General features: G+C 45.6%; 1 long non-coding RNA gene across 1 annotated transcript; it reads right to left on the bottom strand.

The window, feature by feature from the left end:
• Positions 1-6667: 6667 nt before the first annotated feature.
• On the bottom strand, positions 6668-21761 carry LOC311580527. Its single transcript, XR_014773492.1, has 3 exons — positions 21569-21761; positions 7393-8760; positions 6668-6743 (listed from the first exon to the last, which is right to left on the bottom strand). It is a non-coding gene; the product is annotated as an uncharacterized lncRNA (long non-coding RNA).
• Between the last annotated feature and the right edge of the window lie 718 nt (positions 21762-22479).

Below are 22479 nucleotides of genomic sequence, written 5' to 3'. Positions count from 1 at the left end.
AAGGAAGGTGTGCTTCTGATGCCTTCGGATCAAGGTGTAGAATTCCCCAGTCCTTCTCCAGCTCCATGTCTGCCTGAGCCCTCTGCCATTCTTCCACTATGCTGGCAATGGTCTAAATCTCTGAAACTGTAAGCCAGCCCCAACTAAATGTCTTCCTTTATAAGACTTGCCATGGTCAGGGTGTCTCTTCACAGCAATACAAACCCTAACTAAGACAGAAGTTGGTACCAGGGACTGGGGTATTGCTGTGATAGGCCTGACCGTGCCTTTGTTTGGAGGAATGGGATCCTGGGACTTTGGATTAGAAAAGAAGTTGAATGTTTTAAGAGGGGCTTATTGGGCCATCCTCATAGGAACATGGAAGACCGTGGTGCTGAGGGTTATTTGAACTGTGGGAGCCTGGCCCAAGAGGTTTCAAGGTGAAGAATTTTAATATGTGGCTTAGATATCATTCTTGTGGTATTTTGGTGAAGAACCATGGATGCTTTTGTCCTTGTCTGAAGACTCTGCCTGAGGGTAACGTGAAGTGTTTTGTGTCAATTGCATTGGTAAAGAAAATCTCAAAACAGCCTACTATGGCCTCTGTTGTGTGGTTACTACAGTTCACTCTTGGAAGAGCCTTTTGATGAAAAGGAGCAAGATGAGCAGGAAAAACAGATTGTGGAGAAAGGGGTGATTCCAAAAAGTGGAATGTTTTAAGTTCTATGTTCAAGGATATAAACAGATTAATGATATTAAATGAAATAGAGGGACTGATGACCTCAGGGCAAGATCCCACCAGCTAAGCTTCCATCTTGTGAAAAGGAATTAAAGAACAGTTACGGTTCAGGTGTGGTGATACACTCCTTTCATCCCAGCACTCAGGAGACGGAGGCTTGCAGATCTCTGAGTTCAAGGTCAGCCTGGTCTATAGAGCAAGTTCCAGGACAGCCAAGCTTCAGCACCAAAGGAAACCATGGAAACCAGAAAGATGGTGAAGAAGTAATTGACTGAGGTGGCCATGTTCCAGCCCCAGCAAGCAGTTCAACCTGGCAGCTTTGGCCATGTAGTTCTTGTTTTAGAGTCAAGGATAGAAGAAAGGGGTTATGGGATCTCCCTCTTCAACTAAAGAAAGGCCAGGCATGTGGCAGGGGAGTCCCTGCATGGAGGCCCAGAGAAGCCCACTGTGTGAAGCTGTGGAGGTAAAGCCTGGATTGCCTTGGAGACCCCAAGATGTTGGAGATGCTAGAGCTGTGGGATACCTGCTGAGGAAAGCTGCTAACGGAGTGGAAAGTAGAGAGAGAGAGAGAGAGAGAGAGAGAGAGAGAGAGAGAGAGAGAGAGAGAGAGAGAGAGAGGTGTTGCAGTCAACAAAGCTGAAAGGAGTTGGAGATCTGAAGAATGTTTTGTTTTGTCATCAGACACAGAGATGCAGTTTGGAGTTTGCCCGGCTGGTTTTGGTCTTGCTTTGGTCCAGTATTTCCTCACTCTGCTTACTTTCTTCCTTTTTAGAAACTGTACAGTTAAACGATTGCATGAATCTCTGAAGAGACTTTGAACTATTAAACATTGTTGAAACTGTGATAGACTGTGGGGACTTTTGAAGTCCATTTCTGCATTCTGCTCTGGCTATAAGCCTACGGTGGGGGGAAGGGCAGGAAGTAGAATGTGGTGGTTTGAATAGGTACGGCCCTCACAGACTCATGTGTTTGAATGCTTGGCCCATAGGCAGTGGCACTATTAGAAGATGTGGCCTTTTTGGAGGAAGTGTGTTATCGTGGGAGGTACGGAGGCCACATTTGCTCAAGGTACACCCAGTCTCCTGCTGCCTGTGGATCATGATGTAGAACTCTTGGCTCCCTCTCCAGCAGCATGTCTGCCTGCACACTGCCATGCTTCCCATCATGATGATGATGGACTAAACCCCTGAAACTGTAGGCCAGTCCCAACTAAATGTTTTCCTTTATAAAAGTTGCCATGGTCATGGTGTCTCTTCATAGCAATAAGACCCCAACTACAATGCCTTAGGTAGTTTCAATATAAAATGCTTAACTGTTTGAAAACTTATCCTAGTTAACTGTCACCTTGACACAGATTACATTCTTCTGGGCGAAAAACCTTGATTGAGCATTACCACTATTAGACTAGCAGTGGGCATGTCTGGATGGGTGTTTTCTTGATCGTCTTTTGATACAGAAGGGCCTAACCCACTATGGGTAGTACCATCCCTAGGCATATGGTCCTGGGCTGTACAAGAAAGCTTGTTGCGAAATCTTGTTGAGCATGAGCCCAGAGAGAGTGAGTGAGCCAGAAAGCAAGCAAGGAGGTAGTGTTCTTCCATGGTTCCTGCCTCCAGGTTCTAGCCTTGGGTTCCTGGGGAATGCACTCAGAACTTTACCAACTGAACTATTTCCCCAGGCCCTGAAGTTTAACTGGACAATTTATTTCACATCAAAATTTTTTAGGTCTCAAACATTTGTGGAGTCCCTAAAAATGACTGAAGGTCCTGAGCACTTTGCCCAATACATATGAGATCCAGCAGTCTAAGGCTCAATTGAGAGAAAGACAACGGCTAGGGGCGTTCAGGGAAAGAGTTCTCTGCAGGAGCAGGAAGCCCCATATGCTCTTCCCAGGAACTTGCCAATTTGTCTGCCCATCAGCTGTAGCTCCTGATGAATGAAGAGGAAGATGCTGTGCCTCTGAGCCCAGGTTGGTTGCAGGGTGCAGATGTTGCTCACAGCGGAAACGACTACAGTCATTTGAAGTACTAAAATGTTAAAAAAAAAAAGTATCCATATCTTTCTTTTTAAAGTTTAGAACTGGGCGAAATGGATAGGGTTCATACTTTATGAAGGTGAACATCAAATATTCCTGTGGAAAACAAAACAAAACAAAAGCCAGGTCTTTTTTTTTTTGTCTCCAGGGGATCTGAAGTGTCAGAAAGTGATAGGCTACACAGAGAACAGAGAACTGGAGGAAACTGGCTGGTGTAGCGTGTCCGTAATACATGATCAAGTAGAAGTCGGGCCAGCAAAGTCAGGAATTCAGGGCCCTTCTGGAGGTGGCAGTTGGTGTTGGGGGTGGGGGTGGGGGGAGATCCATTTGGAAGGAAAGACCATTAATTTGCTAAGATTTGAAAACTGCCACACTGGAACAAGGAGAAGAACAGGGATAGGAGGAAGGAATCTTGGTCTGTGCCGGTCACCGTGTAAACTACCACAGGCTGAATGGCTCAAATCACAGAGATGTAGATAGCTCTTGAGAACGCTGGTCCAGGACCAAGGGGCTGATAGGGTAAGTGTCACCTGAACCTCTTCTCTTGATTTGTTAGTGGAGGCGTCGGACATGCTTATGTGACCTCTCCCCTGTAGGCTAGGATTTGAGGCAAGCAGGCTTCCTTTAAAGACACAAACCATGCCATGAGGGTCCAGAGCCCTCTAGAACTTATCCCTTAGTTAACTCTCAGTATAGCCAAAGACGTCACCTCTAGTTACTGCCACACTGAAGGTTATGATAGATATCATCACATGACCAATGAGGAGGATTGCTGTTAGCGAATGGTGAAATTACAGACTAACAGACTGGAGTGCCATCAATTGGTTATCTTAGCCTAAGATCACACCAGAGGGTGACTGACAGTCTGGAGTTATACCAGAATTTGGCTTCCACCTCCAAAAGCTGCTTCCTCACCCCAACTTCCATGAAGTTGGATGCTCTTTATCCAAACATCAGGAGGCTGTGTATCTTTTAACCTTGACATGATTATAGATTTACATGCCAGGGCTGCACAGAGAAACTCAGTCTCAAAAGCCAAAAGGGAAAAGAAAAGGAAAAGGAAAAGGAAAGCATATGAATTATTTCTCTCAGAAAGCCAGAAATTCAGATTTGTTAGGAAATCTCCTGACAGGTAATGTTAATATGAAAAATGCAGTGCACAAAAGGACTTGTTCTAGCATGTGACTAACAGAGCCTGCAGTCTAAAGGAGAGAGGGAAGCCATGCAGGACCAGGGATTTTTGTGCTAGCAATTATTTCAAAGTCATGTAGCAGCAGTTTAAATACTTAAAAAAAGATCCCCCAAACCCTAAAAGGGCTGGGTGTGATGGTACATGCCCTTAAAATCGTAGTACTCAGGACTCAGAGACAGGCATATTCCTATGATTTTTTTAAAGCCAGTTTGGTCTATCCAGAGAGACCAAGATCAGCGAGAACTACTCACACAGTGAAACCTGGTCTCAAAAGCAAAACCAACAGCAACAATAGTAAACAAGTGTCAACAAAACAAAACAAAACAAAACAAAAAAAGAACAGAAGAAAATCATACTTCACCATACTTCAAGGAAAAGGAGTGAGAATACAGAACAGATAGAGCTGGGGCGGGGGGGGGGGGGGGGGGGGGGAGGGGCGTTACTTTTTGTCTTTACCCCCTCCGCTCCCACCCACTTCCTCCTCCTGTTTCTCTCCCCTCCCTCCTGTCATCTTTTCTCTTTTAGCTTTCTCAAACCAGCACACAGCTCAAGTGTCCCCTGCCAGGTGATACCCATCACTTCAGATCAACTTACCTTTGTCACCAGGGCACTCTGGAGTGAGGTAACAAACTCATTCATTTGCCAGCGTTCACAGCAGCAAGGACAAGGTCAGCGGCCCAGGTGTCTAAGGTTTAAAGCTGACCTCTGTGCAGTCACCCCCAAAGGGAACAGGAACCGTTCATTGCCAGAAGCGAAGGCCTTCAAGGTCCTTCCAGAGTAATGGGGAACTTCTCCGGGGTTACATGTACCCAAAGGTGGGGCGAGAACTGATTATTTGAGAGGCCGATTAAAAAAAATCAAAACACGGTTCCTGTGACTCATCTTCATACTTCCCGAAGCTAAAAATCCCCTTTTAAAGTTACCTTAACCCCAGCACTTGGAAGGTGCAATCAGGAAGCAAGGGCTCAAGGTCAGGCATGAGACATGAGAACTTGCTTGACAAAACTAAACCAATTTAAGGTTACCGCAAAAAGTAACCAAGGGAGGCTTATAGGGAGGGATGAAAGAAGAGCATATGTCTTGTATGGTGGGGAGGTGGGGGAGCGGTGGAGGCGAGGGTTCCTGAGGCAGCTGTAAAGCTGGAGCAAGGGTGAGCAGCACTGTGTCTCTGAGTCTACAGGGGTGGCTCGGCTGGGCATCGGGGATATTGGATGTAGGGGGCGGGGCTAGGGGTGGGGCTCACAAAAGCTGGGAGTGGGGCCCGGAGAGCAGGTCAGGTCGGGTGTAAATATGGGCAACCTCTGCCAGGACTATGAACCGGAAGTTCAAGTACAGTGAACAGAAGCAGGTTTGCAGGGTGAACCGGGAAGTCAGGGGAGGTTCATTTGGGCCCTGTGACTGTGTAGTGCAGGTCTTAATAAAGGAAGTTTTCAGTTTTCACATTTCTTTCGTTTAGAAACCGCAGGAGTAGGAGTAGGAGTGATTCGCTGGACAGTGGATCCAACCTTTTGGAGAAGGGACAGGTTGCAGCAGTCAGTACAATGGGGACCTATGGGCCAGCTTTTGTCAGCAAAGTGTGAATGTAAACGGGAAACGCAGAGTTTTCACCTGTCCGTCCCCTCCCCTCCCTTCCCCTCTCCTTTTTTCAAAGCCATGCTTGGAGCTCATGGTTTTTTCTTTCTCTGTCCACCAACAATTAAGTAGAAAGACCTTGTTAGCAAGAGAAGGGTTTGCTCAGAGGGGGAACATAGAACAGGGGTTGAAACAGACGCTCAACTGGAAATACCCTCCACCTCCTCCCCTTCATATGGGCCCCAGCGTAAGGCTCTGTGGAAAGACCACTGCTGTCTAAGATGGCAACTTGAGTAACTACTGGAAGGAGTAGAAGCAACTACTTAGAACCAACAAGATGGCTCGGCTGGTAAACACAGACGTTGCCAAGCCTGGGGGCCTGAGTTGGGTTCCCTGAGATCCATATGGCAGGAGAGATCTGCCTTCTCTGCATTGTCTTCGGAGTCCCACACGTGGGCTTTGGCACACACATGTGCACACATGATACCCCTACAGTAAGTAAATGTAAATTTAAAATGCTTTAAAGATGTATTTTTAACTTTATTATGCGTAAGTGAATGCACCTGTATATGAGTTTATTCATAGAATACAAGTGTCCAAAGGAGCCCAGCCATGTCAGATTCCCCACAAGCTGGAGCTACAAGTGGGTCGTCAGCTATCTGATGCGGATGCTTGAGGTCATGAGTACAAAGGACAAAACCATTCAGGGTTGGGGTGTAGTTTAGTGGTAAGAGTATTTACCTGGCATGTACAAGGAAGGTCCTTGGTCCAAGCCCCAGTACAACAAATAGATGAATAATAAAATCAAACAGATAGAAGTAGCCATCTTTTCATGTGCCTTCTCACGTGACCACACGGGGACTGGGATTTATCAGTTGCCCTCCTCTCTCTGAGGCGAGATAGTCTCACAGTGGTCAGATACAGTCTGGTGATGCCATTCAGTCCACAGAGCCTCAGAACAGAAGGGGAAATGCTGCAACTCGAACCTGATGGGGAAGGCCTGGGAGCTCCCAAGAGTCACTGTTGTGAGTCTACAGGGAACAGCTCAGGAAGTTGATGGAGGGTGTCTGTGGGCAATGGCAGCACAAAAAGCTGCCTGTTCAGAAAGAGTGCACCACAGGTGGACATCAGTGAGCTCTCCTCCTCCTCCTTTTTTTTTTTTTCATGGAGTCCCCAGCCTTTGGATGATGCTGCCCCATTCAGGCAAGTCTTCCTCATTCAGATCACTAGACACAAGCAGAAAGACTAACTATCAATTTTCTAGGCATTTCAATCCAATCAATTTGACAGCTAAGACTGACCATCATAGCACTGGATGGTGAGGCTCACCTGATGAACTAGCTTAATTTTTTTTAAAAGATGTGATTTTGGTGTGTCAGAGGAAAATTTATAGAGCTTTTGTTTGTTTCTGAGATGTGGTCTCACTATGCAGCCTACGCAGGCCTTGACCTCACAGTAACCCTCCCTCCATCTCTGTAGTCCCAGGATTGCAGGCATGCATCATTATATCCATTTTACCCAAGTGTCGAATTGGTGAAGAGAGTAAGAAGGCTGGGAGAAATGGTTAAGTCCTTTAGAGGGGGGCCTCTCAGAAGAGCACGTCTGCTAGAGAAGAAAGGGACACAGATTGCTGGTCATACTGAGAACCCAGTCTAACTTGCTCATGCATGTTCTAACCGACAGCTGAACCTGAAGCAAATTGACAGAAGACATTGATGTGTGGTGACACATTTAATTATAATCAGACCCATGGCCAGTTCATAATGGAAGGCCGAATATTCATCAGATAGCTCAGCTCTGAGCTTCCTGGTACCCACAATCACCTGAGTGGAGAATTTAATTCAGAAAGGCACATGGCGGCACATGGCACTTTACCTGATTCAATCATCCATAAGGAGTGCTTTGCAGCAAACTCAGTGAAGGCTGTAATTCCTCTCCCAAGCTGTCCTACAAATGGGAGTCAGTTGCTCCTGGAGGCCGACATTAGGGGGTTAAGAAGGTAGTTTTCCATCTCAGATCACATGGGGCAGCCCAAATCAAGCCTTTCACCATCATGGGAGGACTCAATTGGATCTTATGCTCTCAGCTCATAGAGCCGAGGATGCCTGATGTCTTGAAAGAGCACCCAAAGGACCAGGCCTGTCCCTGTATCATCTCATACTTGACAAGAGCACTGACAGGCAGACTTTCTGTGGTAGCTGGAGACAAGCCTTTTGCATGTCTTGAGAGACAGTTTTTGTGTGTGTGTATTTTTGAAAAGATAGCCCTATATCTTAAAGGAACATCACCCATGTGAGCTTTCTTCTTGTGCCTGGGAAAGCAGTTTTTGGAATATACGAGCTGGCTTCTCCTATATCAATCTCCTTGAGATGTGGCCAGACCCACCAGGGAAGGAAGAACTCCCAATGTGTTTTCTATGAAGCTGTGCATCCTGTCTTGGGCATTGTATCTGCTATCCTTCAATATTTCCTGAAAAACCAGCCTCATATACGGAGGAGTCTTGGAGATTCTGGTTCAAACATGGCTTCTGGTGTAGGCTGCGGCTCCTGGATGAACACACATGGAGATAGCCGGCCTAGAACAGCAGAATAAAAATGACCAGAGCTGACATCTAGTAATTCTTCTATCCACAGCTGGTCTTGAATTTTGCTTCATCCAAGAGTTTGTTTGCTCCCTTGGACCCAGTCATAATTCTTGGGTGTTGAAAGCCATTTAGTTTTGCTGTAGAAATGATGCGCTCACCTCTATATGGAAAGCCATAGAGGCTGTCCTCTCAGGTGATGGGGCACACCTTCTGTGCTGGTTAGTTCTTTGCTATTTTAATATAAGCTAGGGCCATCTGAGAAGGGAGAACTGCAGTTGAAAACTTGTCCCCACAAGACTTCCCTGTAGGTAAACCTGTAGGCATTCTTAGTTAATGATTGATGTGGATGGACCAAGATCATTGTAGGTGGTGCAATCCATGGACAGGTGATCCTGGGCGGTGTGAGAAAGCAGACTGAGCAAGCCACAGAGAAGAAGCCAGTGAGCAGCATCCCTCCATGGTCTCTGCATCAGTTCCTTCCACCAGGTTCCTGCCTTGAGTTCATGTCCTTCATGATGGACTTAAAGCTGCACGCTTTTGCTTTTGCTCATGGTCCTTAGGGCAGTAATAGGAACCAAACTTGGGCATCTTCTTTTGATGGATGAAAGCTGGGTAACCCCAACCTCTCTCTCCTGAGAAGCTGTGTGGCTCGTGGCAGTCTGGAGGCACAAATCAGTGTTAGATACCTGAAAATGGGGCAATAATGTTTTCAGAAAATGGGCATCTTGTCAAGCCGTGCACATCTGTAAACACTAAACAGCTTTCTCAGACTTTCATCAGGGCACTGTTATCTCTCCCTCATTCTTGATGACTCTACGCTCACAGTCGCATCACCTCCCCAAAGGCCCCAGGCAGCAGCAGCATTACCTTGGGTGTTAGGCTTTCACCCATGTCATGCTCAGGAATAATGCTTAATATAACAATTTGGGCACCCTGTGGGCCATGCAAACCAATACCTAAAATTAACCATCATAGCAGGGCTGAGCGCCTTCTTTCTGTTCCTCATCTTTTCTGGATGCTGGGCATTGCCTATGTTTGCTTGGCTCATGGTCTTTTTGCCTTCAAGGATGTATAGTATCTTTACATCTCCGGGACCTCTATTTCTGTGGCTATATCTCATTTTATTTCATCCTGCTTGTGCCAAGCACTGGAGCCCCTTATGTCCTGACAGTCAGTGATGTCCTATTGCCAAGCTGAGGTCAAGTGCTTAGCAACTGGGAGTAGACGTAGATATCTGAAAGCTGCCCCAGAATCCTTTGGGACATGAAGTCATCTCTCAACATCTCCTTCCTGAGCATGAACTCTTCATGTCATCTATTCACGGAACATGTAAGGTGCCTCCAGTGTATTAAGCAGCAGATATGTGAAAACAAAAGGAGTCCTTGTGTTTCAGAGCTCTACAGGAGAAAAGAAGCTGAATAAACTGACTAAAGCACAGGAAGACAGCTCTTATAAATGAAAAAAGAGAGAGACATGATGTACTAGGGGACCCGGAAGTTACTCTTGAGGGTAAGTGTAGTGAAAGCAACTTCATATAGTGGGGTCAGCTGCGGGACAGAGGTGTGAACAGTGTGGTCTTTTGAGGCAGAGTTCTGTAAGCCAGAGGCTGGATGATGGGGTAAGCGTGGGGCTATAGAGGAAGGATCATGAAGGCCTGAATGCCAAGCTAAGGAGGCTATACTTCCCAAGAGCCAAAGCACATCACTGATGAAATCTAAACAAGAGGTGGCATGATCATGCTTCCCCCTTCGAAAGGAAAGCCTGAGTAATAAAGATGGATGAACTGAGGGCTAGGGGAGGCAGGGGCACTGGCTTGGAGGTCAAGGAGAATATATGAAAGCTAGGGAATTAACGGTCTCGCCATGCATGTGCATGTGTGCATGCACATCTGTGACCGTGTGCGTGTATACATACGTATGTGCACACATGCTTGAAAGCACATGTGCGTACAGGAAGTGAGAGAATAGGGAATATGATATCAGAAACATACCCAGGAGATTCTACCATATTCACGCCCAGCTGTGATTGGCCACTCATGGACCAGAGTCCAGCAGTTTATTGGGAGACATAGGTGTCTATCCCATGGGAACTTTAGGTTCTGCAGCAGGCCTGTTCTGGCCTGAAGTTCAGTGGCCATAATGAGTTTTCCTTGGTTTCCATAGACATCTCTTCTTTAGCACACCCCCCTCATCACCTGAGGCTGGGCTTCAGTGGTCCTGACAGAGGTTGAGAGTTTCCGAATGTGAGAGGAAAGTTATGGGTGGAAATTCTGTGGTGCTGGCTTCCATACGCAGTGGCTTCTAAAAATGGAGGCGAACTGCCGTGGATGCCAGCTGCAACACTGCTTGTATTAACTGAGGGCTCCCCCTCACTCCATCTTATCCTCCATCTCTCACACAGTTTCCTATAAGTGGAGGTACCAGGAAGAATTTTAGGTTGAATGACCATAGCCAAATTAGAATGTTCTAGCCAAAAAACAAACAAACAAACAAACAAAAAACGCTTTTAAACCCATTTGAGGTGCTAGTAATTAAGAGAGCTTTCTGTTGTTCCAGAAAACTAGGGTTCCTGGTGTCCACGGCAGAACACTCACAATTGCCTGCATGTAACTCCAGCTCCAGGAGATCCAATGCCCTTTTCTAGCCTTCATGGTCCCCCTCACACATGTGGAATACATTTATACAAACACAAATATACACATAAAATACAAATTTTTTTTTATCTACTTGGCGTATCTGTATATTCTTTGTCGGCTTTAGAGATCACCTGGGTGGAGAGGTTGATGACAGATAATTTACACACACACACACACACACACACACACACACACACACACACACACTCATAGAAGAGGGGGAAACATGTGTGCCCTGGTTTGCGTGTGGTGGTCAAAGGACAACGTTGTAGAAGCCAGTTCTTTCCTTCTCCCTTATCTACAACAGGGTCACTCTTGTTCCTGCCATCCTTCAGGCTAGCTTATCCACAAGCTTCAGGATTCAGTACCCCAGGAAATGGTAGTTGTTGTTGTGTTAAGATTATAATTGGTTTTGAGTACATTCTAAATCTGGAAAAGCTTTGTAGTGTTTGGGAAGCAAGAGCTGAAAAGTCCAGGTAAGCCTGTGTGCAGCACGAGAAAGTGAAGCTATAACCAGCGAGTCTGATTCGTGTTCTAACTTCACACCACTCATGGCACGGAAATGGCACCATTGTGTATGCCCGGTAAAGAGCCCTGGGCATTCTCTGAGGCTTCAGAGAATTTTAAAGAAAGATCAAAATTGGTCTCAGTTCTTGTACTGGGACTTATCTGATGTGTGGCAGTAGAAGAAATGTGGAATGGGACTCTGCCTCTCTTATCCTTTGCCATTACTTTGTGTGTGTGTGTGTGTGTGTGTGTGTGTGTGTGTATTTTGAGACTAAGTTTCTCTTTCTGTAGCCCTGGATGTTCTGGAACTTGATTTGTAGTCCAGGCTGCCGTCAAAATCACAAAGACCTCACTTGCCTCTGCCTCCAGAGTGCTGGGATTCAATGCATATACCACATCTGGCTACCTTGCCATTCTTAACTGTCTGGAACCTCCTAGTGGGGGCTACCCCAAAGGCCTGGGTCATGGGCAGAGAGCAAAGTCCTAGCCTAAGAGAGCTGAGCAGTCTAGTAGAGGTTGAGAAAGTCAAAGGTGCATAAAGAGGAGGATTCACCAATGACATCATTGTCAGAGGAAGCCTCTTTACTTAGCGAGAAATGTACCTCCTTCAGGATCCTGAAATATCCACTTAGAGTATCTATCCTCCAACACCAGTTAGAAAGTGGGTTTTTAATGGGCTAGGTATGTATTTGCAAGTCTTCCTCTGTTTTCTTTTTATGATGCTAGAAATTGAACCCAAGGGTTGGTCGGGCATCTCAGTAGGGGAAATTGTCTGCCACCAAGCCCAGTGATAGGAGTCTAGGGGACCTACCTGGTAGAAGGAGAGAACCTATGTCCAGTTACTCTTCTATCTCAGACCCTATCATGTACCTATATGTGTAGCTTTACCTACCTCTAGCCCCTTGCGTCTGGTCTACCCACAGTTTTAAATGGTAGGGTCCATCATGGCTGCAAAGTCAAGGCAGCTGAAGCAGCATGGCCTGTGTGCTGGCAGAGCTTGGGATGGGGCTTGGGCACAGCTTGGCATATCTGGAGGCATAGAGCTCAGGTCAGCACCATATACCTTCAAGGTACATCTCACTGACCCTCTTCTATCAGCTCTCCAAGACAGCACCACCAGCTGGGGACCAACCACTCAAAACAGGAGACTGTGGGCCTTTAGGAAGCACTGAAGTCAAGAAGGCAGACTTTTCATACATGGAACTGGTGTCCTTACACAAGGGCTAGAGGGTACTAGAAGCCACCTTTTATTGCTTTTCTGTCTTTGTCACCTGAAAACTTAGGATTATTAAAGATGCCATCTTGAAAACAAGGATACGGCTCTCACCAAACACGGAACCTACTACTGTGTACCTTGATCTTGGACTTCAGTTTCTATAGGTACACCAAGGACATTTCTGTTCTTTGTAAATTCCCATGTTTGTTGCTGTTGCTGTCTGCACTGTTGCTGCTATGGCAGCACAAGCCGAGTAAGACAAGGGTACAAGCAAAAGGGTATGTAAAAAGGATGTCAGGAGGTGTCACAGTCCTGGCCCCTGCTGTCCCCACGGTGGCACCCTGTCACAGCTCTCCTGAAGTGGAAAAGGAAGGCTCAGCTCTCTCTGTGACACTCTTGGGAGCCATGGAAGCTCCCATATCTAGAGTCTGTCTTCCTGACAAGACACAACAGCTACCCGGAAACTTGTCTGAATAGCTCAGTGTAGGGACAATGAAAAACTTTAATGGTTTCATCGTGAACGAGGGAAGCCCTGAAGGCTGTTAATCTAGAAGTTTGGAGGCCAAACGGATCAGAAAGAAGCTGTGCAAGGAAGAATGAGAGGCTAAGCCATTAAGATCTGAAGTTCTCAGTCACTGTTCTTCTGCTGCGTAGAGACACGAGGACCAAGGCAACTCTTTATTTTATTATTTTTATTTTTATTTTTTTAATTAAAAATTTTAATATTTTATTTAATTTTAATTTATGTGCATTGGTGTGAGGGTGTCAGACCTTGGAGTTACAGACAGTTGTGAACTGCCATGTGGGTGCTTGGAATTGGACCTGGGTCCTTTGGAAGAGCAGGCAGTGCTCTTAACCTCTGAGCCATCTCTCCAGCCCAGCAACTCTTTTTTAAAAAATTAATTTATTTCTTAAATCACTGTACAGTCTGATTGAAGCCCTCTCTTTCCTCTCCTCACACCCCTTTCCCTTTCCTTTATCCTCAGAGATGGGGAGGCTCCCTTGGGTACCAAACCCATCCTGGCACATCAAGTGGCAGCAGGACTAGGTGCACCCACTGAGGCCAGACAAGGCAGCCCTGCTAAGGGAAAGGGATCCAAAGGCAGGGAACAGAGTCAGAGACGTCCCCCACTCTAGTTGTTGGGGAACCCACATGAAGACCAAGCCGCTCATCTGATACATACGTGTAGGGGACCTAGGTCCAGCCTATGCATGCTCTTTGGTTGGTGGTTCAGTCTCTCCTAACCATGGGCTTAGGTTAGTTGATTCTGTAGGTCTTCTTGTGGAGTCCTTGACCTCTCTGGCTCCCCTATCCTTCCTCCCACTCTTCCACAAAACTCCCTGAGCTCAGCCTATTGTTCGGCTGTGGGTCTCTGCATCCGTTTCCATCAGCTGCTGGATGAAGCCTCTCAGGAGGTCGTTATGCTAGGCTCCTGTCTGCAAGCATAGCAGAATATCATTAATAGTATCAGCGGTTGGCTCTCTCCCGTGGGGTAGGTTGTAGTACTGAACTCAAGCCTTCTTCTTGTGTGGCGAGGACTTTGCTTCCCGAGCCATTTCTTCAGCCTTTCCTTGCCTTTTGTGCCCGGCTTCCCTGTTGTCTAAAGGTTCTCAGGAGCAGACACTGGTCTTGCTAAGAGAACAGAGCGTTAGAGGAGTTGGCAACCTCTGTTGTCTCTTTTCTAAGGAAACAAAATTTCCCAGTAAAACTGTGCTGTCCAACTCCTTAGTCCTCTATGTGAAGAGAGTTCATTGTATTGGCTTTTTATCTTGTGAACAGAAGTTTCCTAAGAAACAAAAAGTCTGTTCAATTCCTAAGCTCTAAACACATTAGGCCGAAACAAGCCAAATACAGAGTAAAGAGGAAAGCACTACAATCGTTCAGCCTAATGTGGTTTAGCTTTTTATTTCAATTTTAATTCTTTCTATCTATCTATCTATCTATCTATCTATCTATCTATCTATCTATCTATGGTTTTTTTTTTTTTTTTTTTTTTTAGACAGGGCTCCTCAATGTAGCCCTGACTTCCTGGACTAGCATTGTAGACCTGGCTGGCCTCAAGTTCACAGAGCACCCCCTGCCTCTGCTTCCCTGAGTGCTGGGATTACAGGTGTGTGCCACCATGTCCAGTTTGACCTTTTATTTATTAAACATTGTAGTCTGTAACTATTATTAGCCTCAAGAGAAAATAATTAGAAACCCTTATTAAATACTTTAAAATTTTGTTGCATTTTTTTGGTTTGTTTGTTTTTGTTTTATGAGACAGGGTTTTTCTCTGTAGCCCTGGCCATCCTGAAACAGGCTGGCCTTGAACTTAGGACCCACCTGCTACTGCCTCCCAAGTTCTGGGACTTAAAGTGTGCACCACCCCTGCCCAGCATTTTGTTGCATTTATTTCAAATGTTTTTAAAAAGGTAAACTATTTAAAAATCAATAAATGATGCATGCCTCATCCTTTGTCCTGAGCTCAGAAGAAGACATTATTCTGGAGTGATTTTTTTTTTTTTGAGACAGTTTCTCTGTGTAGCCTTGGCTGTCCTAGACTCTCTTTGTACACCAGGCTGGCCTTGAACTCACAGTGATCTGCCTGCCTCTCTGCCTCTCGAGTGCTGGGATTAAAAGTGTATGCCATCACGCCTGTCCTGTTTTTGCATTTTTAACACCAACAACTTCCTTCAAAATTCTCAGGGATGTGTGGTGGCACATTCTAGAATCTTAGGATTCAGAAAGCAGAGGAGAGAGGATTCAGTGGAGCCCAGCCTAGCCTCCATAGTGACAACCACTCTCAAAACAGCCACCGAGCCCCTGGCAATGGGCAAAGAGACATCTTGGTGCTGTTGGTGTTCTATCAGTCAGGGGCAGAGGAGATGACAGTCCTCTGTTTATCCCAGCTTGGAAGCCAAAGCTATTTCACCACTAAATCCAGGCAGCGCAGCCTGGGAGGAGAAAGACAAACAGAGACATGCATTCTGCCATGGTACGGTGGGGGCAGGGAAAGATACTCACAGACCTGCCTTCCACCACATAGAGGGCAGACCATAGACACACAGAGCCAGCCTACCACTCCACAACGCAGTGAGGGAGAAGGAAAACAGACAGACAGATCTGTGGACCGCCATGCTACCCACAGACCTACCCGCCTGTTCACCACCACTTGTCACCTTGCATTGCAGATTGAGGCTGTCACCCAGGGGCCTGCTAGCCACATGGCCAGCCTGCAGTAGGAGCCACCACAATGGACAAGTATATATGGTGGACAGATGGGAGAGGAAGAGAAGTGGAGCAGCTTGAGCATTATGAAGACAGATGGAACTGGAGACTCGATGGTAGAGAGGAGTAGCCTGTTGTGAGTGGCCAGCCCTACCACCTGGGGTCACGGCGAGATCCCAGCCCAAGCTGCTGCTGAGGGCCATGTCTGGGTCCATGGCTACACAGAATCACGGGTCAATGTCTATGTCCATGGGTCATATTACCAACAGAGAATATGGGGATGTCCCTGGGTGGGGTAGCTGCCAGAGACAACATGGATGTCCAGGGCTTGTCCAGAACTGGCCCTGTTCCTTGCTGGCTGCAGTGCTCTGAAGAGCTGACTCCACCTCTCACCTAGGGCAGCACTGGGGAGAACTGGTCCCAGTGGCGGGGATGTGTGTGAGCCCACTGGAGGGCAAGAGAATGGGAGAGCTGACTCTGGAAGTTGAGGAAAGTTGCCCTCAGGAACATAGGCAGGAGAGCACTCCCTGCCCCCTCACCAGCTGCAGCACTCAGGAGAACACTGCACCTTACCTGGGCAACACAGTGGTGATGGTTCTGATGGCAAAGGCACAGCGAGGCAGCCCTGAGGGTGTGAGAGGAGGAGAGCTGGCCCAGCCCCTCATAGGCTGCAGCCCTTGGGAAAGTGGGCCCTGCACTTTGACTGGAGTTAGCTCTGGAGGCATGAGAGCAGGAGAGCTGACCCTACAGAGCAGTGCTGGACAGCTCGCCCTAGTGGTGCAGATAAGGGAGAGCTAGTGTGCTGACCAGCTTAGCTACCTACCCATGCTCACTCAGATCCAGGGCTCTCAGTTGGACCACCCCAAAATCTATATCATCTGCGAATGGTTGGGATGTGCAAAAGGGCCACTCCTGCTGATCCAAAGATGCATGGTCTCCATGACACAGGACAACAACAGGATAATCTGGGGAAGCCCTGATGAGGATCCAATATTGATGGTGTCACAGAAGCCAGAGACATCAAACCAGACCAAATACTCACTACAATGGACATTTGCAAGTAAAGATGTGTGGACAGGGGAGTATACTATGTGACAAACTGTGACGTACTACAGCTTCCACGATGAATGGTTTCCTATGCTTTGTGTTTTGTTTGTGTGTGCGCATGTGTGTTATATTCTGTGGGGGGAAGATTGCAAGAGCAAAGGGTGCATATGAGTCTGGGAGATGAGCAGGACTGGGGTGCATGATGTGAAACTTAGAAAAGTCAATAGAAGGTAAAAAAATAAAAAATAAAAAAAAATAAAAAAAATAAAAAAGAACCAAAACCAAATCCCAAAGCAAAGCAAATCTCCAACCTCCATGACAGCCAAAGCCCTCAGAATGTCAGACTTTAGTCAGCTCTGGCCTTTTCCCATGTGGGTAACCTGTGAAACTGTTATCTAAGACAGTAGCAGCTATCTGCATGTGGCTGTCTAAACTTAAATTAATTGACATTTAATAATATTAAAATGGATTTGTTCAGTTACACAGCTACATGCTCAGTAGCCACATCGGCTATCATATTAGACACAGTGGATATATTTTTCATTATTGAGGAAAGTGCTATTAGACAATGCTATCATAGTTATGGCTACCTACTCCTCATACTCCTGTCTTAATTAGTTGTCAGTAGTAACGATTTTCAGAGTCAATCATTTATTTCGTAGCCCTACTCCAAAGCTTGCCAACGGTTTAGCCCAACATTGCTTGCATTCATTGGAACATGACTATAAGCCCCAGGTGAGGAATATTGATTTTTAGTTTATAGCCTCCCTCCCTGATGCAGCTTCAGTGCAGGCGTTTTCCTCAGCTTGGTTTCCAGTTTATTTCCTTTGAAGGTGTCAACATGGCCTTTAAACAGCCCATTCACTTACTCTTTCCATAACTGTATTTTTTTTTAATTCTATAAAGCTTCACTTGGCTGGGCAGTGATGGTGCACAGGCTACCAGGCCCAGCGTGCTCATTTTAAAATAAATTAGTATCACTGTAGTACTTTGAATTTCCAACTAATGAGGGTGGCACAGAGGCATGATGGTGAATAAAGGATGGTTATTTCAAAATCTACCTTCCCAGAGCTCTAAGGCTCCCCAGCCAGTGTGTTCAGTTGTCTTATAGCCTTGTCCTAAATTAGCACAGCAAAGAACAGGTGGCTAGCTGGGTGGACAAAGGCCAGAAAAAAATTTCCACTGGGTTTGGTTTCTGATCAGAGATAGTTTTTTTTGGCGCCTAATCAAAGAATCCAGTGAAAAGCTACGGGGGGAAAACGGGGTATGTCAGACCTCTCAGCTTCTGAGAGACTTCCACTTTGATCCTTGTAGTACATGAAATATAAAATTGGGAGTGCCAACAGCCTTTATACTCTTTCTAAAATTGACCCATTGGAGGGCAGAAAGGATAACAAAGGGCTAGTTTCTTTTCACGTAAGGATTTCCACAGCTGGGTTGGAAGAATGCAGTGAAATGCTGGAAGGGAAGTGCAGGATGAAGTGTGTGTGTGTGTGTGCGTGTTTTATTGTATTTCACTAAAGGGCAAGAGTGGATGATCAATATGACTGTGCTGCAGATGGTCTCTCACAATGCCCTGGAGCATTCTTTTTCAGAGCCTGCTCTTGTTTAGTCAAATGTTCTGTACTGGAGCTCATAAAAAAGCAACACTTACAGATTTGTTATTTTTAAACTCAACAGAATATAATCTCCCTGCCTTTTCCACTGTCCCAGATCAGGTTTTGAAACTAATTGTTCATGCTTCTCTTGACTACAATAGTAGTTGTAGTTTTTGAAGGTATTGGAGGTTTTGGAGAATTGATGTCTCTCAAATACTTGTTTCCAATGCAGAGGATGTAATTGTTGTTTTAAATGAAAGCCTAAAGACGATTTACACTTCTTATCAATGTAACCTTTGAGGGCACAATGTCCAAATTAAGCTACATACACATAATTTTTCTCTCCCCCCCACGTCCCTCCCTCCCTCCTCTCTCTCTCTCTCTCTCTCTCTCTCTCTCTCTCTCTCTCTCTCTCTCTCTATATATATATATATATATATATATATACACACACATATATATATATATTTCATATTTGCTACATTCCAGGGTTTTTTCCCCTCAATATTTTACACCTGTTGTTATTTCAATGATTATTCATCCTCTTCTTTGAGCTGCATATTATTTCTAACCTCATTTGAAGGTTAGGGAACTAAGGTATGGAAGGATGAAATGCATTGCTATAATTACACAGTATATAAGCACAGAAGTCAAAAGTAGTAACCAAGACTGACCATCTTCCTGCTCTGCAGCATGTGATGTTTCTGACTGTGCCACACCACAGAGAGCAGATGTACGTGCCTGGGTGGGCAAGTTTGCATGTGTGGACTATTCCTTAGTCCTTCTAGTACCTGCAGTGTAGACTGTCTGATCTCCAAGCTTATATGGCCTTTGTGAGAGTACTGAGGACTGATGACACATTTCCTGGGTGCCAACAGCAAATTAAGAGGTCTTGGTTGAAATATTGCGATATTTGCAATTTTGAATATTGAATATATTGCAAATATTGCAATTTGCAATATATGATGTTATTTAATGAAAACACATGTTGCTTGAGGGAAGCACTGGTTTATTGTGGGATTGGGTTTTGTCCTCAAGTACTTTCTTTGGGCTGGAGACATGGAAGAAAAGGCAGCGCTTTGTATACTTTGCAACGACTTAATTTTCACCATGTTTCTGCACACTGCTCTCCAGGCAGCCTCCTAGCAATTACCCAGCCTAGGAACTCAGCCTGGACACATGAGTGCCTAAGGCTGAAAGCCAGCAGATAGCGAGCAAAGCAAGAATGTGAGGAAATGGGACCCTCCCCTCAGATAGACTATCTGATCGGGTTATATGTAATGTCTTCACTTTGAGACGGTGTACAAGGGAGCCACTGGCAAATCTCTCCTGACTCTGAAAGACCGATGCACAAATGGACTTAACTGCTTTTCTTTCTTCTTTCTTTCTTTCTTTCTTTCTTTCTTTCTTTCTTTCTTTTTTTTTTTTTTTTTTGAGACAGGGTTTCTCTGTGTGGCCTTGGCTGTCCTGGACTCGCTTTGTAGACCAGGCTGGCCTCGAACTCACAGCGATCCGCCTGCCTCTGCCTCCCGAGTGCTGGGATTAAAGGCGTGCGCCACCACGCCCGGCTCTTTCTTTCTTTCTTTTGGAAGTGTTGGCAATTAAGCCCAGGGCTTTTTGTTTGTCATCCAAACATGCTACCAGCTGAGTTGCAGTCTTCTAATTTTTTTCTAAAGAACAATCTGATTTTCTGCTTACCTATCTCATGTCCTTAGGAACGTAGGGAGAAATATCAATTGCATATGTCTGTGTTGTCAAGGTTGCAGATGATGGATGACACAGCAAGTCAAGTCTGTACTAAAGTCAACAGCATGATCGATTCATTGAATGAAATTTGTCTTTATACCATTTCTAATTTGCCATTGGCTCTTGGAATATTAGAGCTAGCTTACTGGAGAGATTATAATTCAGATTCCTCATTTCCTAGATGAGGAAACTGAAGGCTAAAAAAAAAAAGTGTGGTAGAATCAATAATATGGAGACCAAACGGGGTGGGGTGGCACAGCTCTGTAACTGAAGCCCTCAGGGAGGCAGAGGCAGGTGGATCTCTGTGAGTTCTAGCCCAGCCTGGTCTACAAAGCGAGTCCAGGACAGCCAAGGATACACAGAGAAACTGTCTCGAAAAAAACCACCACCACTACCACCAGCACCATCACCACCAATAATATGGAGGCCAGAGAAATGGGTCATTGGATAAAGTGTTTCTCTCACAAACATGAAGAGCTGAGCTCAACCCCCAATGCCCATGTAAAAAGCCAGGCCCAGGAGTAACACCTCTATCCCTTGTACTGGGAAGCTAAAGATGGGCGTCCGGATTCTAGCCGAACCAGCAAGCTCCCTGTTAGTCAGAGCTCCTCTTTGAAAACCATATGGTGGATAGTAATTGAGGATGACACCAGATACCACACGCTGGCCTTCATATGTACCCCGTGCGCATCTGAATGCTTTACCTGGGCACAAGTTTTTTTAAAAAGTCCCAAAGCCATGGTTTCCAGTGTCACTTCTTTGGACTTTGCACGGCAAATGACTTTGTCTGTGGGTTTTTGTTGTTGTGATGTGCATTTTGACCAGCTGTAGTTTTCTGTAATGTCTCCATCTACTGCAAGAGAAGGTTCTTGGTGCGGGAGGAGAGGTACACTATGCGTGGGTGTGAGACAAGCGTGCAGAATGCAGTGAGGGGCTATGCTGGTCTGCTTGAGTGGTGGGAGTTGGCTCTTCTCTAAGACCAGTGACCTCAGTAGTAGCGTAGCCAGCCAACCAGGCTTCTACTGGGCACAATTTCCCTTTTTTGTTAATTAGTCCTTAAGTAACTCCAAGTTACAATGACCTCACTTGGAAATCTGAAATACTGAAACAGCTAGGAGAAAACACAGGCAGAACCGTCCATGAATACAGATGCAAGAAAGGACTTTCTAAATAGGACTCCATTTGCCCTGGAATTAAGGCCAGAAATTGACACGTGGGATCTCATAAAACAAAAAAGCTTCTGTACAATCAAATGAACAATGCATCGGGTGAAGTAGGAGCCCAGAGAGTGGAGAGAATCTTTGCCAACTATACATCTGATGGAGGATTAATATTCAGAATACATAAAAAACAAAAAGCCAAGAAAGCAAATGACCCGATTAAAATGGGCTCTGGTTCTGAACAGAGAGTTCTCAATAGAAGAAATAAAAGGCTAAGAAGTAGCTCCAAAAGTGTTCATCAGCATTGGGGAAATGCAAATTAAAACAACTTTGAGATTTCAACTTACTCCAGTCAAAATAGCTCAGCTCAACAGAATAACTGACAGCAAGCGCTGGTGAGGATGCGGAGAGAGGGGAGCTCTCATTGATTGTTGGTAGGATTGCAGACTGGTGCAGTCACTGTGGAAATCAGTACGGAGAATCCTCAAAACAGCAAAAATAAATCTATAGGACCCAGCGGTACCAGTCCTTGGCGTATGTGCAAAGGATTCAACATCTAGTCCACAGACACTTGGTCAGCAACCTTCATTGCCACCTGATTCACAATAGCCAGGAAATGGGAATAATTTAAATATCCTTCAACAGATGAATAGATAATGGAGATGTGGTCCATAGTCATAACGGAATACTATTGGGCTGTAAAGAAAAATGAAGCCATGAAGGTTTCAGGTAAGCAGATAGAACTGGAAAATATTACACTGAGCGAGTTAACCCAGACCCAGAAAGACAAATGCGGCCTGTTCTCTCACCTGCAATTCCTAGACCCCAATCTCCACATGGGAATACAAACCCTGGAGTACCACAGACACCAGGAAAAAGTAAAACTACCATGTGGGGGTGTGACGCTAGAGAAGGAAATACAGGTTATACAAAGGGGTAAGGGGAAAAGGGGGGAGGGGAAATAGTTAGTCGGGGGAGGAAGGTCAATACAAGAGAGTGAGGGACAAGTGATGTAAGGATGTTTGAGAAAACACACACACACACACACACACACACACACACACACACACCCTTAGATGAAGTTACACCACTTAGGCCAGCTTTGCTCCCCACAGGACCCATAGGCTGTCTAACAAAAACTCCAGCACCAGCGATGAGGAAACTCCTCTGGAGATGTTGGTCAAAGTAGTTCAAGTGATTCTGAAAACTATAGGCTATTGCTGTTGACCTTTGTTGCCTCTCAGAGATCCCTGTTTCT

Source organism: Acomys minous (genome assembly GCF_964271855.1).
Source record: "Acomys minous genome assembly, chromosome: 13".
Lineage (NCBI taxonomy): Eukaryota > Metazoa > Chordata > Mammalia > Rodentia > Muridae > Acomys > Acomys minous.
Note: the sequence above shows the minus strand (reverse complement) of the source record. Positions and strands in the feature narration are given on the sequence as shown.